Source organism: Nipponia nippon, unplaced genomic scaffold (genome assembly GCF_047370975.1).
Source record: "Nipponia nippon isolate SJK-2023a ecotype South Korea unplaced genomic scaffold, ASM4737097v1 scaffold_4, whole genome shotgun sequence".
In the NCBI taxonomy this organism is placed as follows: Eukaryota; Metazoa; Chordata; class Aves; order Pelecaniformes; family Threskiornithidae; genus Nipponia; species Nipponia nippon.
In genome coordinates, this window is record NW_028262358.1 from 87193111 (window position 1) to 87211180 (window position 18070).

An 18070-nucleotide genomic window follows, 5' to 3' on the forward strand; every position below is an offset into this window, starting at 1 on the left:
TTCAGATACAGCAGTTTCAGGTGTAATCATCAGAGCTGGTTAGTCAGGCATTCCAGATAGTGGTTCTTTTCAGAACCTTTTTTAAAGGGTTGGTTAACTACCTCAGTAGCAGAGGATTGAACTATACCCTGTCTGTACTGTACATAGAAAATCTTTGTAGATAAAAGCAAGGCTTGTTTAATATGATATGAGGGTAAGATTATAATATACCAAATGTAACATTCTTAGTTGCCTTTAGTTCCAGAGGCTTTGTAAGACTTCCTCATGACCATCATAACAGGCCTTGCTTTTGTCGTATTTTGTGGCTGAAAAAGCAGCCTCGCTTCTTCAGATATTGTAGTTATTTGGATGTATAATAGTTTAGCAAGATGTTACTTTTGTAAGACATGAGATGTTCAAAAAAAGTGCATCAGCAACTTGTACTAAATACTGCAGTGTCCCTTTATAAAAGGTCAGACTAAAACTGACAACTGTACAGTGAAGCCTGACATTTGGATATTTTGAAGTTTTTCATAAATCATAGGATAGTATATGGCTGTAGTTTAGCTTTTTAGGTAAAAGGTATGTTTTCATTAGTGCATTTCTTATTGCTGATCACTGTAAAAACGTGTGGATCAGCTTTCCATTTCTCTTACGCAGATCATGATAACCTGTAGAGTAGAGTAGAGTACAATCATTTGTGCTATGTTTTTAATTTTCTAAAGCACCTTGATGACAGTGAGTGTTCAGTGGTGAAGCATCCTCTATTGAACCACCCTTAAAAAAGACAAAAACAAAAGAACCTTGCCAAGTCCAACTTCATGTAGGTAAAAGATAGATAAAATTATGACTGACTTCGGACTTGGCATAAAGAGCTTCCCTTAACCCCCTGCCCAAAGGGATACTGCAGTTATACTACATACCCATAGGCACCACAATGAAAATTGAAGCTTATACCTAACTAAGGTTTTATACACACCAGTTCCCCCAGTAAATGCAAATTTTAACAAAATTAGACATGTCATATGTTGAAAATGCTCATGGCAAACAATCATTTTGCATTCCTGCAAATAAAATTGTTTTATACTGTAAGCTGGAGGCGAGTGTAACTTATTTTTGTAATAAAGTTTTTATTTTTTTTATGTGTCATTAATATAAATGTGTGTTAGTACAGAGATCTTCTGGTTAAAAACTTAGAATCGCACACATTTCAGTATGTTTACTTGTATTTACATAATTTTTAGAATAGTGGTTGCCAATAGCCTGTATATTTCACGTTGATTTTTTTTTTGTTATCTTAATAAACCATTTTAGTATGTTGTATGTCAATTACTGGGATAGCTGGGACATGAAGTGTAATTTAAAATTGTCAAGTATTCATTGGAATATGTAAATGTGCCTTGCCAGTTTTGAACTTTTAAGACTAAGTAAGTGAATGGTGGTGAAATGAGTAGTCAATGCGTAAGAGACATTTACTACCACAGTTTCATATACTGCCCTTGCTAAAGAAAAGTAATTTTTTTCCTCAGATTTGAGCATAAAAGTATACAGTTGCGTTAGCTTTCTGAATTTTCAAATCTAGTGATAGAATATTAGGCTTATGGAAAGTGGGTTTGCTAATTGTAGCCTTAAGTATAATTTTGAATTTCAATGTAATCCTTGGTGCTGGCATTCCCAGTGCCAAGGAGTTTAAATGCTCCCTTCAAAGAGGTTGCCATGCCTACTGGCACTTTTACTGTCATATGGTTTTATAAGGAACACTGTCAAGATGTGGAAACCAATTTTGAACTTGCTATAAAATGAAAACACTGGGGGCTATAGGAGAGGGGAAGTCCTCAGATTTCTTAATTTTGAAATCTCTCCATTGCTGAAAAACTTAAAACACTTGTGGGATCACAAGTGCTAGTGACTAGTTGTTAGCCTGGAAATACGTCAGGGGGGGATAATGTATTTATGGAATTATAACAGTTGACGGAAGTGCAGAAAAACATTGCTATTAAGGCACTACATGTGTTGAAATTGTGGATCATATCCTTAATTTCAGCTCTGATAAAAGCAAGGGGGAACTATTGTTAAAAATGTTTTAAAAAGGTAAAATTGACAGGAAAATGTTTGTTTTTAATGGAATGCAAGCAATGGTGAGTGAGCAAAATATCAAGATCTTGACAGTGTTCCCTCTAATTATGAACTCAAGCCATTATAACTTTTAAAATTAAATATGATTTGCACTGTTCTGATATTGGTGCAGTTTTTTAGCAAAATGATCAGAAAACTAAATTGCATGTGGTGATTAATATTGTGGAAGAAAAACTAAAATCAAACAATGTTATTTTCAAAGCTTTAAATTTGATTGTGTAAAGAGAAACCGTTATTAAGTGGAAATACTGGTGAGAATGGGCAAGTGCATATATACAACATCAGTTTGGTTGCACTTGGGTGTTGGTAAACTTGAAATGTTCTACAGCAATAATGCATCTCGTACGGGGTGCTTTGGTGACAAATGGACATATAACACACAGGTTTTTTGGCATGTTGAAGGCAAGTGTTGACTTAATGTAATATGCTGCCTCTGTTTATTCTCATAGGAGGCTTTCTTTACTGAAACACCTGCAAAGGTTTGAGTATGAGCTAGCATAGTTCCGCATTGGTTTGTAATGTGTTCCTAAATTTGAAGTCTAGTTGAATTTAATAAGAAATCGGAAACTGCTGCTGCTTAACACTTCTGGTTTATAAACACTCCAATACACGGCTTTTTAAAGTATACTCTTGTTTTAATATTCGTTTTTGTTTGAAGGGTTTCATATAGGACATACGATTGTACTCTCCTTTTTTTCTTTCTTTCTTTCTTTTTTTTTTTTTTTCAAAGAGGAGATTTGTTATGACCAGATCTTAAATTTGTGTTCTTAGTGTTTGGAGGAAGGCTGTTATTACAGATACTAAGACGAGTTTCTGAATTTCTGCATCGTACAACTCTTACCTAAATACTGTCTCAAAATCTAAAATAAGGAATACTAATTCTGTTCTTGTTTGGGGTGAGGGGTATGACATAGTCTAAAATAAACTTAGCCTCCTCTGAAGGTAGGATTCCCAACCTAATATTTCGGGATATAAATATTATAATGGCTACGACTTTTTTTCCCTTGTGCCTTTCATAATTCTTCAGAGGCTTAACTTTTCTGTTCAGCCTAGCAGTTATTTCGATGCTTCCATTCATCAGTGAGGGGAGACTTTTTTTTTAAAGAAATAAAACTGAAAGGCAACATGGACATAAACACATGTAACATTTTCTGAAAAGAGTGTGTTCAAATCGATATATTCCACAAAATTAAGATTGTTATTCCCTTACTCGTATTAGTGAAAGCTTAGTGGGAAATGTTAATTGTTTAAAATGGAATAGCAAGTTTTGGAAGTAGGCAGTAAGGCAATAAACTTTACAACATAGTGGTCTGAGAATTGAAATTGGTGAAGTTGGAGCTTGAGTTTGTGTTCATAGCCTGAAGCTTATGAATCCCAACTTTATGACTGGCTGTGATGGACTTAAAAGTCTGTCTTTGCTGAGTGTCTTGCCTGAGTTAATTCCAGCACCAGCACATGACATCTCTTGGCTGGGGCTCGCTAGTTGCATCACTTGGGCAGAGGAAATACCAGATTGGACTTTGTCATTTGCTCTGTCAGATAAAAATGGTATGTGGCAACAGGAGAGGAAGTTAAGCTGAAGATTCCTTGATCCTTAATATGGATAGTGGGGGGAGAAGGAATAAATTACTAGTTGTTACTTTACAGCTATCTAGTGCAAACATAAAGCTTCCTAGAAGCTCTGATATTAAAACTTTTTTTCTGGGAGACTGACTTTTCACATAGTCACCTGGTCAACATTTTGCAAGGGTTTAATTATACTTACTTGTGTTACAACGTCCACAGGATGAAAGAGTGTATTATTTTAGATCTGAAGTAATTGTTACAGTAGATAGTTTGAAAAGTGCCACTAGGACTAGCTTGTTAGTGTACTTGGAATTTGGAGAAGAGGGGTGATGTGTCTCATGTAATGATCTTTCTCTCTTGCCAACTGGTGACTAGTTTTTTCCACATACATACATACATACATTTAAATGGCCAGCACTCCAGTGGGTGTTGCACAGCTGAGTTCATCTGGAAACACTGGGTTACATTGATTATTTAAAGCTATCATGAAAGTTTCTTTAGGATGGTCAGACTTCCAGGTACATGGTAAAAGCTTTTTTAAAAAAGGGGAAAAAAGCACCTGTGACAGTCTAGAAAACACAGTCACAGTATGTAGGCAATAATTAATTAAATACAGCTTGACTATTTAAAGTTTGAATCACAAGATACATTTCAGTTCCAAGAGTTGTTTCATTCCTGAATGTTCATGAAACTTAGTGTCTACTCCAAAGCCAACACTTACTTTTTGACAGTCATTTAGGTAAAACTTGCAGCGTCAGAAATCTGGATTCTCTCCAGTCCGAGAATGATACATTTGGCTGATTAATGGTGGCAGTTCACTATCTCTGTTTGCACAGTTCGTGTGACAATACAATTTCACTTGTTTTGGTCACAAATGTGTAGAAAAGACATTGAATCTTACCACTTATTTTCTTTGTGCTAAGGAAGGTACGAAATGCATTCTTAGTTCTGCTACATAGCCGGTAGAATAGCCTATGCCATTTGACTGCACAGAAGATAATGGTAAGTAAAAATAGACATTCTAGTACTTAAATGACTTCAAGTACCTAAAATCCAACTTCAGTAGACTGTTTAATTGGCTCCTCATCAGCAGTTATTAGGGGGGTTGTGGGTTTTAACTCTTCAATTTTAGTGTGTCCACTTCAGTGCTAAGTGAATGTTGAGTGCAAATCTGTTGAGTGTAATCTGATACTGTCTAATGTTAAATACTTCAGATCTAAAAATCTGTGAAATGCTTCATAGATCATTCAGTATGTATTTTTAAACTGATGGGTTAGCAATTGTAGTTTAAGGGATTTTCCATGAACACAGTCAGTCATTGAAAGCCAGGAACTGAATATATCAGGTACTGGGTTCCTGGTTCCAAGTGTAGCATTTCCAGTATTGTTCTGCTATCTAAAGTAACATTTTTCAGATTTTTTTTTTTTCTTTCCCCTCTTTTAGTGGAATGAAGAATGCACCTAATTCTGTCACTAGTTGTGGTTATTTAAAAACTGTATGACTAAATGTAGCTAATTTGTGATTAAAAAGCATCCTCTGAGAATTCAACAAAGGCAATTTTATAGATATCCCATTAGTAAATTAGGGCTTTTCTTAAGGTGCAATTTCAGCATACTCAAGAATGAAGCTCTGTATTAGAAAACACTGGTGAGAGCTAGTCTAAAATAAATTATAATTAATATTCATAATGCAGATGTATCACAATTGGAAGGTGATTTTAGTCTTTAATACTACAGCATTTGAGATGACAAATAAAAATATCTAGTCCCTGCATCTGGACAAGCTGAAGTGGCTATTAAAGGACTGTTCCTGTTTCAGATTGCGGCCAAAGGCTTCCATGGGATAGTGCAATGAAACCTTTTTCCTTCCAGTGCGAACAGTTGTTCTAACAAGTTAACCTGTTTCTAGTCTGCAGTTTTCAACAGAATTTTGAGTTTTGTGTATGTGCTTAAATTGTTATTTTTAGCAGAAGACAAACCTCCAGTGACAATCACTAGTGTATATGTGAGTAGTACTTTGACCAAGAAGTGACCGATACGTAACTTAAACGAGTCTAGTCAAACTGTCCTATATTCATGTTGCATACTTCTGTAGAAGTGTAGGTTAGTTTACACTTGCTTTTGAATTAGTGGGATGCTTAAAAGCTACTTTGAAGAAAACCACAGCATGTACATTGTTAAAATCTGTCAAAATTTGCAAATGAAGAAATATGCTGCAGGTTTCATGCAAAGGGAAGACTAGGCTTGAATATAAGGGGGGGGGGGGAACGTCATATCTTCTCTCACTTGAAGTGCTGAAGGTACCACAAGCTTTAGGTGGCTTTAAGTTTTAGCAGTGAGTACAATGGAAGCTGGATTCATGTAGTTGAGTAATCTCTGCTGCCTTGCTCCACTATGTTTGCATAATGCTAACACAACCTCTCAGAAAATTCTTTTAAAAAAAAATCGCCTTATGGGATTAACTCCAGTTAGATCGATCTTGAAGTTAAAATTAAGAAGGATCTGGAAGGTCTTAAATCCGTTGGATTTAAAGTAACTTCCTTGTGTTTTGTTTGCAACTTGGTTTTGCGTAGAAGCGCTCTTACAATGGGAATGGTGTAATAAATGGCACTTGCATTTTCTTTTTAATGATATACTAATCTGAAATTGATCAGAGAGTTTGGTTTGGTGATGTTCTGAGCCATTCAGGTGATAGTGTTTCTATCCAAGAAAACGATCTTGGTATTTGTATGGCATGAACTAATCGGTAAGTCTCAGACTCAATAGTTGCTTCTTGGAGGCAGTCGGCCTTTTTTTAGGTTAACAGATTTCTAATAGGAAGTACGGAGTTTTATAGCAGTATCTAAACTTCACAGTGTATTGCCCTCAGTGTAACATTTCTAGAGTACTGATTTCATTGAGTAATGAGCAAGGAGGAGTACACAGATTAATGGTGAAAAAGCTTTGCCGACTAATCTTTCGAAAAGTGAAGCCTCCCAGTTTGTAATGCGCTTTGAGGTGCATTTACGGTGTACTCACCACATGGGTACAAACGACATTGAGGTATGTCAGGTAGTGGTCACATCTCAGCAAGGTTAGCTCAACATACCTTCAATGGTGGCCTATGCTAAAGCAGATTATTTGGTACTGAAGTACGCTAAAACGCTTCTGTAGTTTTACTGTGGAGTTAGTAAAGGACAACTAGGATAGTAACTTCAGTACAGCTGCAGGTAGGTGATGCTCCACTCCGGTTTTTGTAGTCTCTGGAAGAACAAGAGACAGTCATGCATAATGTGTTTTAAGTATCTCTTAGATTTCTAACTCCTTTTGAAGCAACCTTTTCCTGCTTTAACACACAAAGATGAAAATATGTCAGGTTCAAATTCTGTATGCAGTTTAAAGATGCAAGGACACATTAACTTAGCCATTCTGGTTTTAAGATCAGATGGCTGGGTGTAGTTAGAGCCCAGTAACCAAGGCATGCATGTTAGAATCGTGGTAGTTTTTTGACTCTGTGAAGAAAGGCGCCGCTATTAAACAGAAATTCAGCCTATCTTAAAATTCCTGTATCTAGCAAGAACGCATATATTGGGAAAAAAAAAAAAACAACACCACAATGCCTCCCCACCCCCATCTCAGAAAGGTGTTTAGGAGAGGACTTGAATATGCAACACTTTCTAAGGGCACGCAGGTTAAATAGGTGATAGGTGTCAAATTCTTAGATATGGGGCAAGTGAGATGAATGTGATAATCTTGGAACTTCTGCCTCTCAGTCATGTGTTAAAAATGATGTAGAGGGATCGCAGGTTTCAGAAATAAACTAAAGTTGTATTTAATATTCAGTTTAAAAAAGAACAGACATGTCTTGACTCGGACATCTTGAGGGGCAAAAAGTGTCCCTGTGAAAAGGAAAACTTATAGGGTCTTCTGTAAATACCTTTGTTTTTTTCTAAAGCAGTGATGACAACCAGGGAAGTTCTTCCTCAGAGGAATACAAAGGAGCATATTTGTCTTGTATTTAAAAGGTTGACCCAGGAGTGATGGAATCAAACACTCACCACTTGGGAAAACTCTTAACAAAGCATATTCTTGTTTGCTCCCTGAGAAAATGTAAGACGATGGAACAGTTGGGAAAAGAAATCGTCTGCCTGTGGGCACAAGACGGCCATTCAATGTGTCTGAACTCCACTGCTGGCAAGTTTGTAGTCTAGGGTTAAAGGCAAAATAGCCAGGGAAACAACCTGGGAAGCCACAACGTAGAACAACTTCTTTTAGCTGTGTTACAGCTTTGTAGGATCTTTCCTGCTATTAATCAGTCTATCCTTTTCCTGTGAAAGGTAGGCACACTCTAAGCCAGGCACCATCTAGCAGCCACAGCGCGATGTGAAGGGAATGTCAGGTGATGAATCTTGCCCAGATTCAAACATCAGGTCGAAAGCAGACACATGGTCCTTGGATTACATGTCAAAAGGTAAGAAGATCATGTCCTGGCTGTTGTAATCGTCAGGGCCACTTTATGTTGGTAGAAATTTCAGGAGAAGATTGTCTGGAAGTGTCCTTGTAAGGGAGGAGGTTTCGAACACAGCAAAATACAGAAATGGTGAAAAAACCCTGTTGCTATGCCTAATGCTGCTATTTCAAATGTCCTGTTCTGAGGGGTGAGTGATGCCCTAGAGCTGCTGTTTGTGAACCTGCTGTTTGGAAGCGATGAACTTCTCAGCCCAGGGAAGCAAGAGCCAGTCTTGAATATCCAATATACATGTTCCAAAGATGGACCCTTTTTCAGTATAGGTGAGGAGTTCTTCCATCTCTTTTTACGGGTATAACACGTGTGCCACCCACTGCCCTTAATAATCCCTTAAAGGGTGGGCAAAAATAATAATAAAAAAACCCTGTGTTTTTATTAGGGCCCGATGATGCCTCCTAACTGAGTGGTGCTTGAGGGAATGCTGTGTTCATAGCAAAGCTTGCATGTAAATTCTTGATTTGACTGTCCCTTAATGCAGGGGACAAAGTGAGAACAGGTGTTCTATTTGTAAAGCTGGGGTGAATCGATGCCAACTCAGCGGCCCCTTTGCGGATTTCAAATTCAGGATGGGCCCAAAGAGCTCGCAAGTACACCAGGTTCTTGTGCGGAGTTGCATTCTTTCTGGAAAAGCGCGCAATAGAAGCCCAGCATTCTGAGACACAAGTGGCTGATTGTTTCTTGGGACCAGGCCAGGACTTTAAAGACCTGGTGGTGCAGGTAGCCCAAACAGGTGTAGTCTGTACTGGAGGTGGTCTTCACGTGCTCAGAAATGAAGGTACTTAAAATGAACAGTATGTGCTTGGAAACATACAACCGGGACCTCAAGAGATAAGAAAGAGTTAAGAGCCAGTATGGAGGTTGCTGAACTTTGTCTGAAGATGTTCTGTTTCCTCAAGTCCAGGCTAGAGCTTACATGTCTTAATACAAGAAAATACACTTTCTTAATGAACAAAAGGAATTTTATTCTAAGGCTGTCAAATGCAAAAGCCTGTATCAGATTATAAGGTAGGAGAATGCTGAAAAAGGAATATGGTACGGCAGAATAGACTTATGAAATTTTAGTTTGTCAGGATGGCCTTGCCTACTGAGTTAAAAGAGGATCAAGTATAGGTAAGGCTTTGTATCTTGTTCATCAGCACTCACGATATACAGAAGCATTTGTTTTCATAGACAGCTTTCAGTGGGGAAAAGTTGTCATTTTCTCTGCAGGTGAGCATGGTGAGCAGCATCTCTGAAGACTTGGTAGGAGATGGGAACGTTCCTGACTGTAGAAGTAACGTGAAGGGAGCATCCAGTCGAGATCGGTGCATGTTCTAAGTTCTTGGTGAAACTCAGGTGAGCAGCTTTGAACTAAGACACCTTGGACTAAACACATTATCTCCTCACTGTCAAAACTGCTCCTCCACATAATCCATGATTTCAGTTTTGTTCCTTTCTTTTGCTGGCTTTTAACTGTTGCCCTTGGGCTTCAGGGAAGAAGAGAGAGTCATTACTGTATAGGTAGCTTGACTTCTCCAGACCTTAGAAACAACTGAAGGAGAAAATGGAGAGGAGAGCACAGCTGGGCATTGGTCCCCACCATCGTGGTGCAGAACACCAGATACATGGGCTCTTCAGAATTGAGACTGACTGGTATTCCAAGTTTCCTGACCATAATATACCCCAGAAACACACTGGATGTAGACAATACACCACAGTACAGTGGTAGGTTAGCACTTGATCTACAATTTATCATATCCAAGCTTAATGGTGATCAGCGGAGAACTTACTACTTGTCCTAGATAAATAACGGTCATGACACCCACAGATGGGCTGCTAGGAACCTGGATGGTATTAGAGAATCCTTTCTCCATTTTGATATCTTCTGAAGCAAAATCTCCTTTCTCAAAGTAAAGAAATAATTTCTTCCCTCTTGCATCTGAACTGCACTGACCCCAGCCTGAGGTCTATCTGAGGCCTCCCCGTTCTCCGTGTGGTGTTATGAGCTATGTCTTGCGTGCATCTGTTGAAATCCCAAAGACCTCAATCTTGACTTGTAACTCCTGAGGCGGGGGAGGGGAGTGGAAATACTACAAACTGGACCTACAGAGAATACCCCAAGGTCGAGATTAGACTGGAGGACTCACAGCTTCTTAAGGGGAAGAAAAGGTTATTCCTTACAGCTTGATATGAAAGATGGTAAGCTGATTTTCATGTTAAAATGCCCGTTTATTAACATATACTTTAAAATATGTATGTATGTGTGAAAGAGGGAAAATGCCATGCCTAGCATTTTAAACTTTCTTTTGTGCTTCTGTGGAACAACAAAGATAAGCCAGGTAGCTTATATAGTAACAAGTCATGCAGTCACAAATCAGCAATTGATATAGGAAGTTTTAGAATAATATTTTGTGTTAATAATAGTCCCCCATACTGTATCAGACCTTACTAGCTCCAATACCTTTCCTAGCTGGAATACTAGTTACTTAAATAAAACAGAAAATAAAAAGCAAAGTAAAACTTCAAGTAATGGAGTTTCACAGAAATTAGCCAAGTCTTCCAAATAGTCCTTGTTTCTTGATTTCACAATTTGTCCCTTTTCCAAACAGCTCAAAGTCCTCTTACCTGCCTAAGCATGCACTCTCCCTCCCCAAAGGACACTTTAGGGAAAACCACCGTGCAAGTGGCAAGCGTGCACCATAACCAGGAACTGCATTTGCAGAACATCTGGAGGAATCGCAAGTAACCGTTCCTCGCTGCTCCAGAAGAGAGACTCTGGCTTCCTGTCCTGCCAAGGTATGTTTGCTTGTAGGCCCACGGAGGGATCATCTGCTTCTACAGAAGTACCACTAATGACAGTGCTAAAGGTGAAGTGATATATAATAATACATCACTTTTCTATTAAATATGCCAGCATTTTGGGGGGGGGGGCGGGGGAGAGGTTTGGTGTACCTTCAGGAACTTGGGCAGCTGTCTGATAAAGATAGCATTGATCAGCTATGAGCTGTAGAAGTCTGGCCTTGCAGAGCTTGGTACTGAGCCCCACTTAAATTCTCTAATTAATTCTCTAATTATCATATTCCTCTTGTAGTAGAGCTTTACCATGGAGCTATATGCTCAAGTTATACCACAAAATAAGTAATGCAGGCAAGCTGCCCACATGCTTCAAAAAGTTGTTTTCAAAAAGCCTCAAAACTCATCCTTGCATATGAGGAGGAACAGCCCTCTGTTCAGGCTCTTTCATCTTGTGCATTCTGCCTGTTAGCATAGATCAGAATTTTTTTGCTTTTGTTGTATATTTGGTATCCTTGCTAGGGAAACATAACATTTATGTCCTATTGCTTTTTATTTTCTCTTTAACCATTCTGAAGACGCCTCAGATTTTGCTGTACATCATTTAAATGGAGGAAAATGTCAGACTGATTCCATACATCCTCAGCCAACAAATGGTAAACAAAATAATATCCTGGTTATACCACTGGTTCTGTAACAATTCCTGTAAAGTGTCTGATGAAAGACTTAACTGAAGCACAAATAAGTTTTTTAGGGTGATAATTAATGTTGTTTAACTCTTACCCTATACTGCTTACATACTTCATGTTGTCAGAGAAACTCGTTGCTCGAACTAAAAATATCTCTGACCTGACAAAAACACTCAAGGCATTTACTGCTGTATCCCCAGAAGCTAAAGGAATGGCCTTCAGGATACCAGCTCGCCGGTTGCCAAAAAAAGCCCCACAGATCTCATCGCTACATCTGGGTTTACCTGCTCATTATCAGCACATACAATGGACACGTTGGTATCAGTAGAAAGCTTTCTCTGATACAAGCTGGCTTACAACAGCAGCCTTTAATTACAGTTAGTCTTTTTCCCCACTTTTGACGAGTTCTGTGTGTTGATTACAGCTGCCTGAGTATGTGAAGACTTTAGGTCGGGATTCTTTTCACCGTTTCTTCGAAGGTGGAAAAAATGAATGAGGAAAAAAGGATCATTAAATCTGCACAGGCTAAAACACTGAGATACACTGAGGTGGGGCAAAAAATGGGAACCAATTTAAGAAGGCACTAGTTCTACTAATAAAAATCATTTCGAATGCTGTTTTGTTGAACAGTTTTGTTTCCCCTGTTGCAGCCTGTCCCTACTCTAGCACTACAAAACAGAGGAGATAATAAAATTGGAAAAGGATAGGGAGAACAGCAAAGATGGTAAAAGGTACAAAAGTGCTCTCATTTGAAGCATAATTCACTGGAGCAGGAATCTTCATTTTGGAAAAGACAGTTTGCTCAGGTGGCCAAGTATTTTGATAAAATGATAAGCAGCAATTGTGCTGAGTAGGGAACGATTTTTCACCATCTCTTATAAAATACTAAGTGAAACACATGAATGTTTGGAGAGCTGTAACTTTACTCACACATAAATAAGTGGTGGAACTCCTGGCTACATGATTTTTGTGAATGTTAAAGTTCATGGCTGTTCAAAAGCAACTTGAAACTCAGGAAGACAAATTCTTTCTCAGGATAACCCCAAGATTGCAAATCAGAGTAAAAGAATGTTCCAGGAAAGTATTATCATATTCTTGTTATGCTTTTACAACTTTTTCCTAGGTATGTATCCCCTGATGGCCATCATCACAAACAGCATGCTCACCTAGTTGAACCTTTGCTGATCCAATACAGCTGTTATACGAATCCATCAAGTATCTGTGATGAAAAACTTACACTAGCTTTAAATTTTTCAGGTCTCATTATAGTTATGAGGCATAGGTGCTGCAACACATTGCAATGATTTAACAGAAACACATGTCATGTTACAAGGATTCTCTTCACATTTTTAATGCAGCTGAAACAAGGGAACATGGCTCAAGTTCCTCCGCAAACTCCCTACTTGAAAATTTCCCCCATTGACCTCAAAGTTGGCCAGTGGAAATTCCCTTCAGGACCTGACATAGCTATCCAGGGCAGGGTTTTTTTTTTATCCCCGTAGTAAGTAAACAGCTTATTTTTTTGTTTAGATTGAGCTCTTAAGTATGTGCTAAGGCATTGTTTCAACTATTTGCATTGGTACAGCTCCTTATTTCTTTCACAAACATTTTCTTACAAATTCTTAACATACAGCTACCTTTTTCTTTTTTTTTCTTCCCCCCATTCCTCTCTGATCAGCCTAGGGTTTTGGAAGGAATTATGTTTTCCAGATCTTCCCCCTGCACATACTGACCAATTCAGCTACCTCACTTAATACTAGATTAAGCTCCAGAGAGCGTATCTTTTGCTCAGGTGAACTAATGTAAAATTTCCATAGAGTATACCTTTGCCAAATGTTGCCACAAACCTAATATGAATTTATTTAAGCGTTTTTCCAATGTCTCCTGTATAGGTCTAGTGCCTCTCTTTATGTATATTTGTTAATGGTTTGGTTAGGTTTGGTTTGGGTTTTTTTTTGTTGGTTGTTTGGTTGGTTTTTGGGGTTTTTTTTTATAATTTTTGCAGGCCTCTTGTTTCTTGTCTGTAGTCATCTTCTACACCCACCTTGCAACTTTTTGTTCTATATTCTTCTCTCTTAATGTTCCATAAACTATAGGGACAGGACAAATTATTTTCACCTCTAATATCTAAATTCATCTCTAATATCTAAATTCTCTCCAGTATCTAGTCTGTGAAAGAATGTAGTCAGAAAAATCCTTTTCATGTAAACCGTTTGAAGAAAAGCTATATATATATATATACTAGTGTTGCTCTGACCCTTTTTTACTTTCTCTTTGAGAGTTACAAGTTCCTCAAGGCAAAACTACCTCTAGCACATTGCCTTCCCCCCGCCCCCGCAATGGTACATTTTCCCAAATGGACCTTGCTTGTCCCAGTGAAATTCTAAGACATTCAGTGCTCCTCAGCACCTCTTTGGTTTGCCCAGCATCGTTCCTGTTGGGCACACTAAGCTGACCCTCTAGAAACTGTCTCACTTGAAGTGGGTTCTTTTACTTTAATTTCCTTACCAGAACAGTCTCCCTTCCTTCTTTTCCCTGCAAGTCTCTATTCTGCCTGGTGCCAGTCAGTGACTTCGTGGCTTCAGTCCTAAACACAGCCTGGTAGATATTTTCAGGTCTTCCAACTGAATTATATTTTACAGTCTCTTAAAAAAAAAAAAAAGTAATGATGAATTTTGGGTGGCCTGTTATAATTGAAACCCATTACCCTTCAACTTTAATTGCCTGCTGAATCTGTTTCTAAACAAACAAAAAAGTTCTCAAAACTGTGTAATGTCAGTTGGCAATTCATTCCCCTGCAATTGTAGAGACCAGTGATCTTTTAGAATCTTAAATCATAGAATCATTTAGGTTGGAAAAGCCTTTTAAGATCACCCAGTCCAACCGTAAATCTAACGCTGCCAAGTCCACCACTAAACCATGTTCCTAAGCACCATATCTACAAGTCTTTTAAATACCTCCAGGGATGGAGACTCAACCACTTCCCTGCGCAGCCTGTTCCAGTGCTTGACAACCCTTTCAGTGAAGAACTTTTTCCCGATATCCAATCTAATCTTTTGAGAACTGTGTCTTTTTTTTAAACTATTTCTCCCTTCCACCTGCCATTTTGCTCCTCGCTCTTCTGCAGTAGCTGAGCTCCCCCATTCCTCTAGAAGACAACTTGCGTGGGATTTTTATACAGGAATCCAAAGACCCTGTTGCTGTATCCAGCAGGTACTTCTTGCCCCAGGTTATCATTTTCTCATCCAGATCGCTTTAATCTTACCATACGGAGGGTCAACGTATGGTCCATAATGTGGCAGTCCAGGAAGCAAAATTAAGAACCTGCACCAACCACTGGCAGCACGTGTTCCTATACAGCTGGCAAGCATGGGTCTGTCTGAGTGGTGCAGGGAGCTGACTCCCAAATGCCATAAATCTGGCCATTAGCAGTTTATTAACTCATTAACAGACAAATGGGACCGTATTTATAACAGTAAAGCTAATTTTGTTTACCCGAGAGCTAATAGTTATCGTACTACCCAAATCAAACCAGAAACGTGTATCTGAACTTTTTCCTTAAGTTTTCTGCTAAATGGCTGAAGATAAAGGTTAGTATGAAGCCTTCAATTTAAACGTCTGGAAAAGGCCCACAAAAATCATCAGGGACTTGTGGGAATAATTTATAAAGGAAAATTAATTCCTTATTGGGTAAATATATGGGATTACATTATGTAAGTTAGCCTGGACAACTGCATTCTTGAGAAAGATAAATATGAAATGCTTTGAAAATGAGATATTATAGACTGACTCATATTTTTTAGATACTGGAGAGCAAAAGCAGACTTGCAGAGTAAATGAAATGCAATCAGCTGGTGAGAATCTGTGTATTATGGTTCACTGCCTGGTTTATTAAAACAAGCAATGTTTGGTTTTTTTTTAAAGCTAAAAAAAAGCATTTTTGTAAATAGAATCTCAGCCTTATAACTGATATTATTCAGCCAACAAATGTAGTTTTGTATTTTAAGTTATGTTGAAAAATCTACATTAATGTATTTTTTGAATACTAGAATATGCAATCTTCTGTTGCTATTAAAAAAAAAAAATGGAGAACTAACTCCATAAGAATACTTGAATGATCAGTGAAAGATCCTTCTACGTTTTAAATATTAAAATAAAATCTAGCTTTCCAGAATAATCCAGTCCTGGCCAGGCTGTTTCAGAGCCCATCTCCAGATGCACGTTTTCCCCTTCAGTTCTCCAGTCAACCAGAGAACCTTCCTAAGAACTTACGTGAAGAGAGAAAGACTTGCTATTGCTGGGGAATCGATAAATTTCTTATTTCTCACATAAAATCAACAGAATTTTGAAAAGCTTGGTGTTGTCAATATTTCACTTTTGTTCTTCTATACTTTATTTTGTTGGAAAACAAACCTCAGCTATGTTTTTCAGTGCAGCAGAACAATTTGAGTAGTCATAGGGGTGAGGGTTAGAGGGTGACATGCAATGCCAACAATGCTGTTTCCAGCGGAGTGAGCAGGATGGGATAAAGCAGGTTGTTGCAGTGTCTGCCTAGCAGACCTGAAGTCTGTGAACTGAAGGAAATCGCACAGCTTCTCAGATGATAAGGTACAATTAGTGCCAAATGCAAATGTGCCAATTTTACACTAAATAAACATAACTCTGAATGATGAAGCTACCAATTGAGGAAACTTTACCCAGAGTAGAGAACACAAATGGAAGCAGAACTTTGACTTCTGTTCCTGCTCGTTTGCTGTGGAAGTCAGTTCCTGTGTTAGATATGTGATGCTGTGGTATCTTTATGAAATATTTTAAGACAGATTTTTAAAAATTATTCCTTATAAAAAACATTGCAAAGTAAATGACTAAAAATCATAAGCAGTAAAGCTGAGGATAAAGTAAGCAGGTAGTAAAAAAAAAATGCACCTTCTGAGGAAAATTAATTTCCTCTTAATAGACTGTATGGAGATTTGCTGTGTGTATGCACCTTATTTGTTGGGGCTTTTTTTCCTAATAGAAAACATGTGGACTGACATGAAATAATACTGTGCAGACGCTCTTAAAGAAATCCAATCTGACCCTGGGCTTTTGCCAAGATCTCTGAGAAAGGTCAACATACTAAGTCAAACTGCAGCATTTCACCTGCTCTAGAGGTCAAGGGAAGTGTTGCATAAAATGACAAACATCTGAGAGAAGAGTCTGAAAGTTATTTTCAGCTTTTGATTTCTAGATATTGGCTTGCCTTCCAAATACTGACTTTTCCTTAGCAGCGTAGTTGCGGGGTTTTCACTGAAGATTTGTAAATGTGACTCTTCTGAACACAAGTATTTAATCCTTTGCCCAAATACGCCTGTGTGCATATGAATTTTAGTGCAAATGAATAAAAAAGGCAACAGAAACTTCTCAAAACAACTCAAAAATAAAAGCACGCACTTCTTGAGCAGGTCTTTTTCATATTTGCAACTTGGAAGCCCCTCTGTCAGTAAGATTTCCCAGGAGAAGCTGTTGAAGCACTTTTATTTTTTCCATTGAACTAATCTTCCCATAACCAGTAGCGACACATGAACGTAACTTTGAGCTTCCCAAGACAGAATAACTACAGAGCTGCTGAAAGCATTCAAGCAATTTGAAAGCTTGTGAGTTACACTGTACTTGAAGGCAGTTATTTATGTGAAGTTGGCTTTAAATTGTTCTCACTAGCAATAAACTACATTCCAGACCTAGTATATTTTCAATGTCTTAACCTTGTATACTTAATGATGTTAAGAAGGGGTCTGTTACATTTCCTACCCTGTTACTTTTCTTTACAAGCAATTACAAAGTTTTGAGAGGTGTTTATACAGTTTTAGTGTACCAGTTGCTAAATGACTCAGTTCGGTCATCATCTAAATATAGAGCACTTAATCAAATGCAGCAGTTTCTGGCTGCTTGGCGCTGGGAGCCCCTGTTGTCCAGAACCTGAATATTTATAACTAGGTAAGCCTGCCGTCATCAGAGCTCTTCTATTTACAGGGCTTAGCGCAGTGCCTTACACGGCGGAGCTCGAAATGCCACCCGAGCGCGTCACCGGAGGGCTGCGGGGCGGATCTCTCCGGGAGCCGGCTGCTCCCCCCATCCCACCGAGCTCGGTCCTCCTCCGCTCCCCCTCTCCCCTCGGAGAAGCGCCAGCCGCGGCCGCCCTCGCCGCCGCTTCTCCCCGCCAGCCACCGCCGTGCCCCGGGACGCTGCGGTGGGGCCGGCAGCCGCCGGGCCCGCCTTCCCCCCTCCCGCCGCAGCAGGGCCGAGCCTACCGCAGGCCTCGGGGCGCTTCAGCGAGGCTGAGGGCCGCCGCGGCCCAGGGCCGCCCACCCCCGCTCCGCTCCGGCCGGGCCGCCTCAGCGCTGCCGCCCGCGGGCGGAGCGCCATACCCGCCTCCCCCGAGC

General features: G+C 39.1%; 1 protein-coding gene across 13 annotated transcripts in view; it reads left to right on the forward strand.

The window, feature by feature from the left end:
• The window catches only part of SYNCRIP (synaptotagmin binding cytoplasmic RNA interacting protein), a 33832-nt gene extending 24310 nt beyond the window's left edge, over positions 1–9522 (forward strand). For 5 of the 13 annotated variants that reach the window (XM_087773974.1, XM_087773976.1, XM_087773977.1 and 2 more), the window contains exon 12: positions 1–2740. This exon is cut by the window's left edge. The gene's annotated coding sequence lies outside the window, so the exon portion shown is untranslated. Of the gene's footprint in view, positions 2741–7996; positions 8137–9396 lie in introns of those variants that run through there. The other 8 variants (XR_015708063.1, XR_015708065.1, XR_015708066.1 and 5 more) reach the window with 3 other exon arrangements.
• The last annotated feature ends 8548 nt before the right edge of the window (positions 9523–18070 follow it).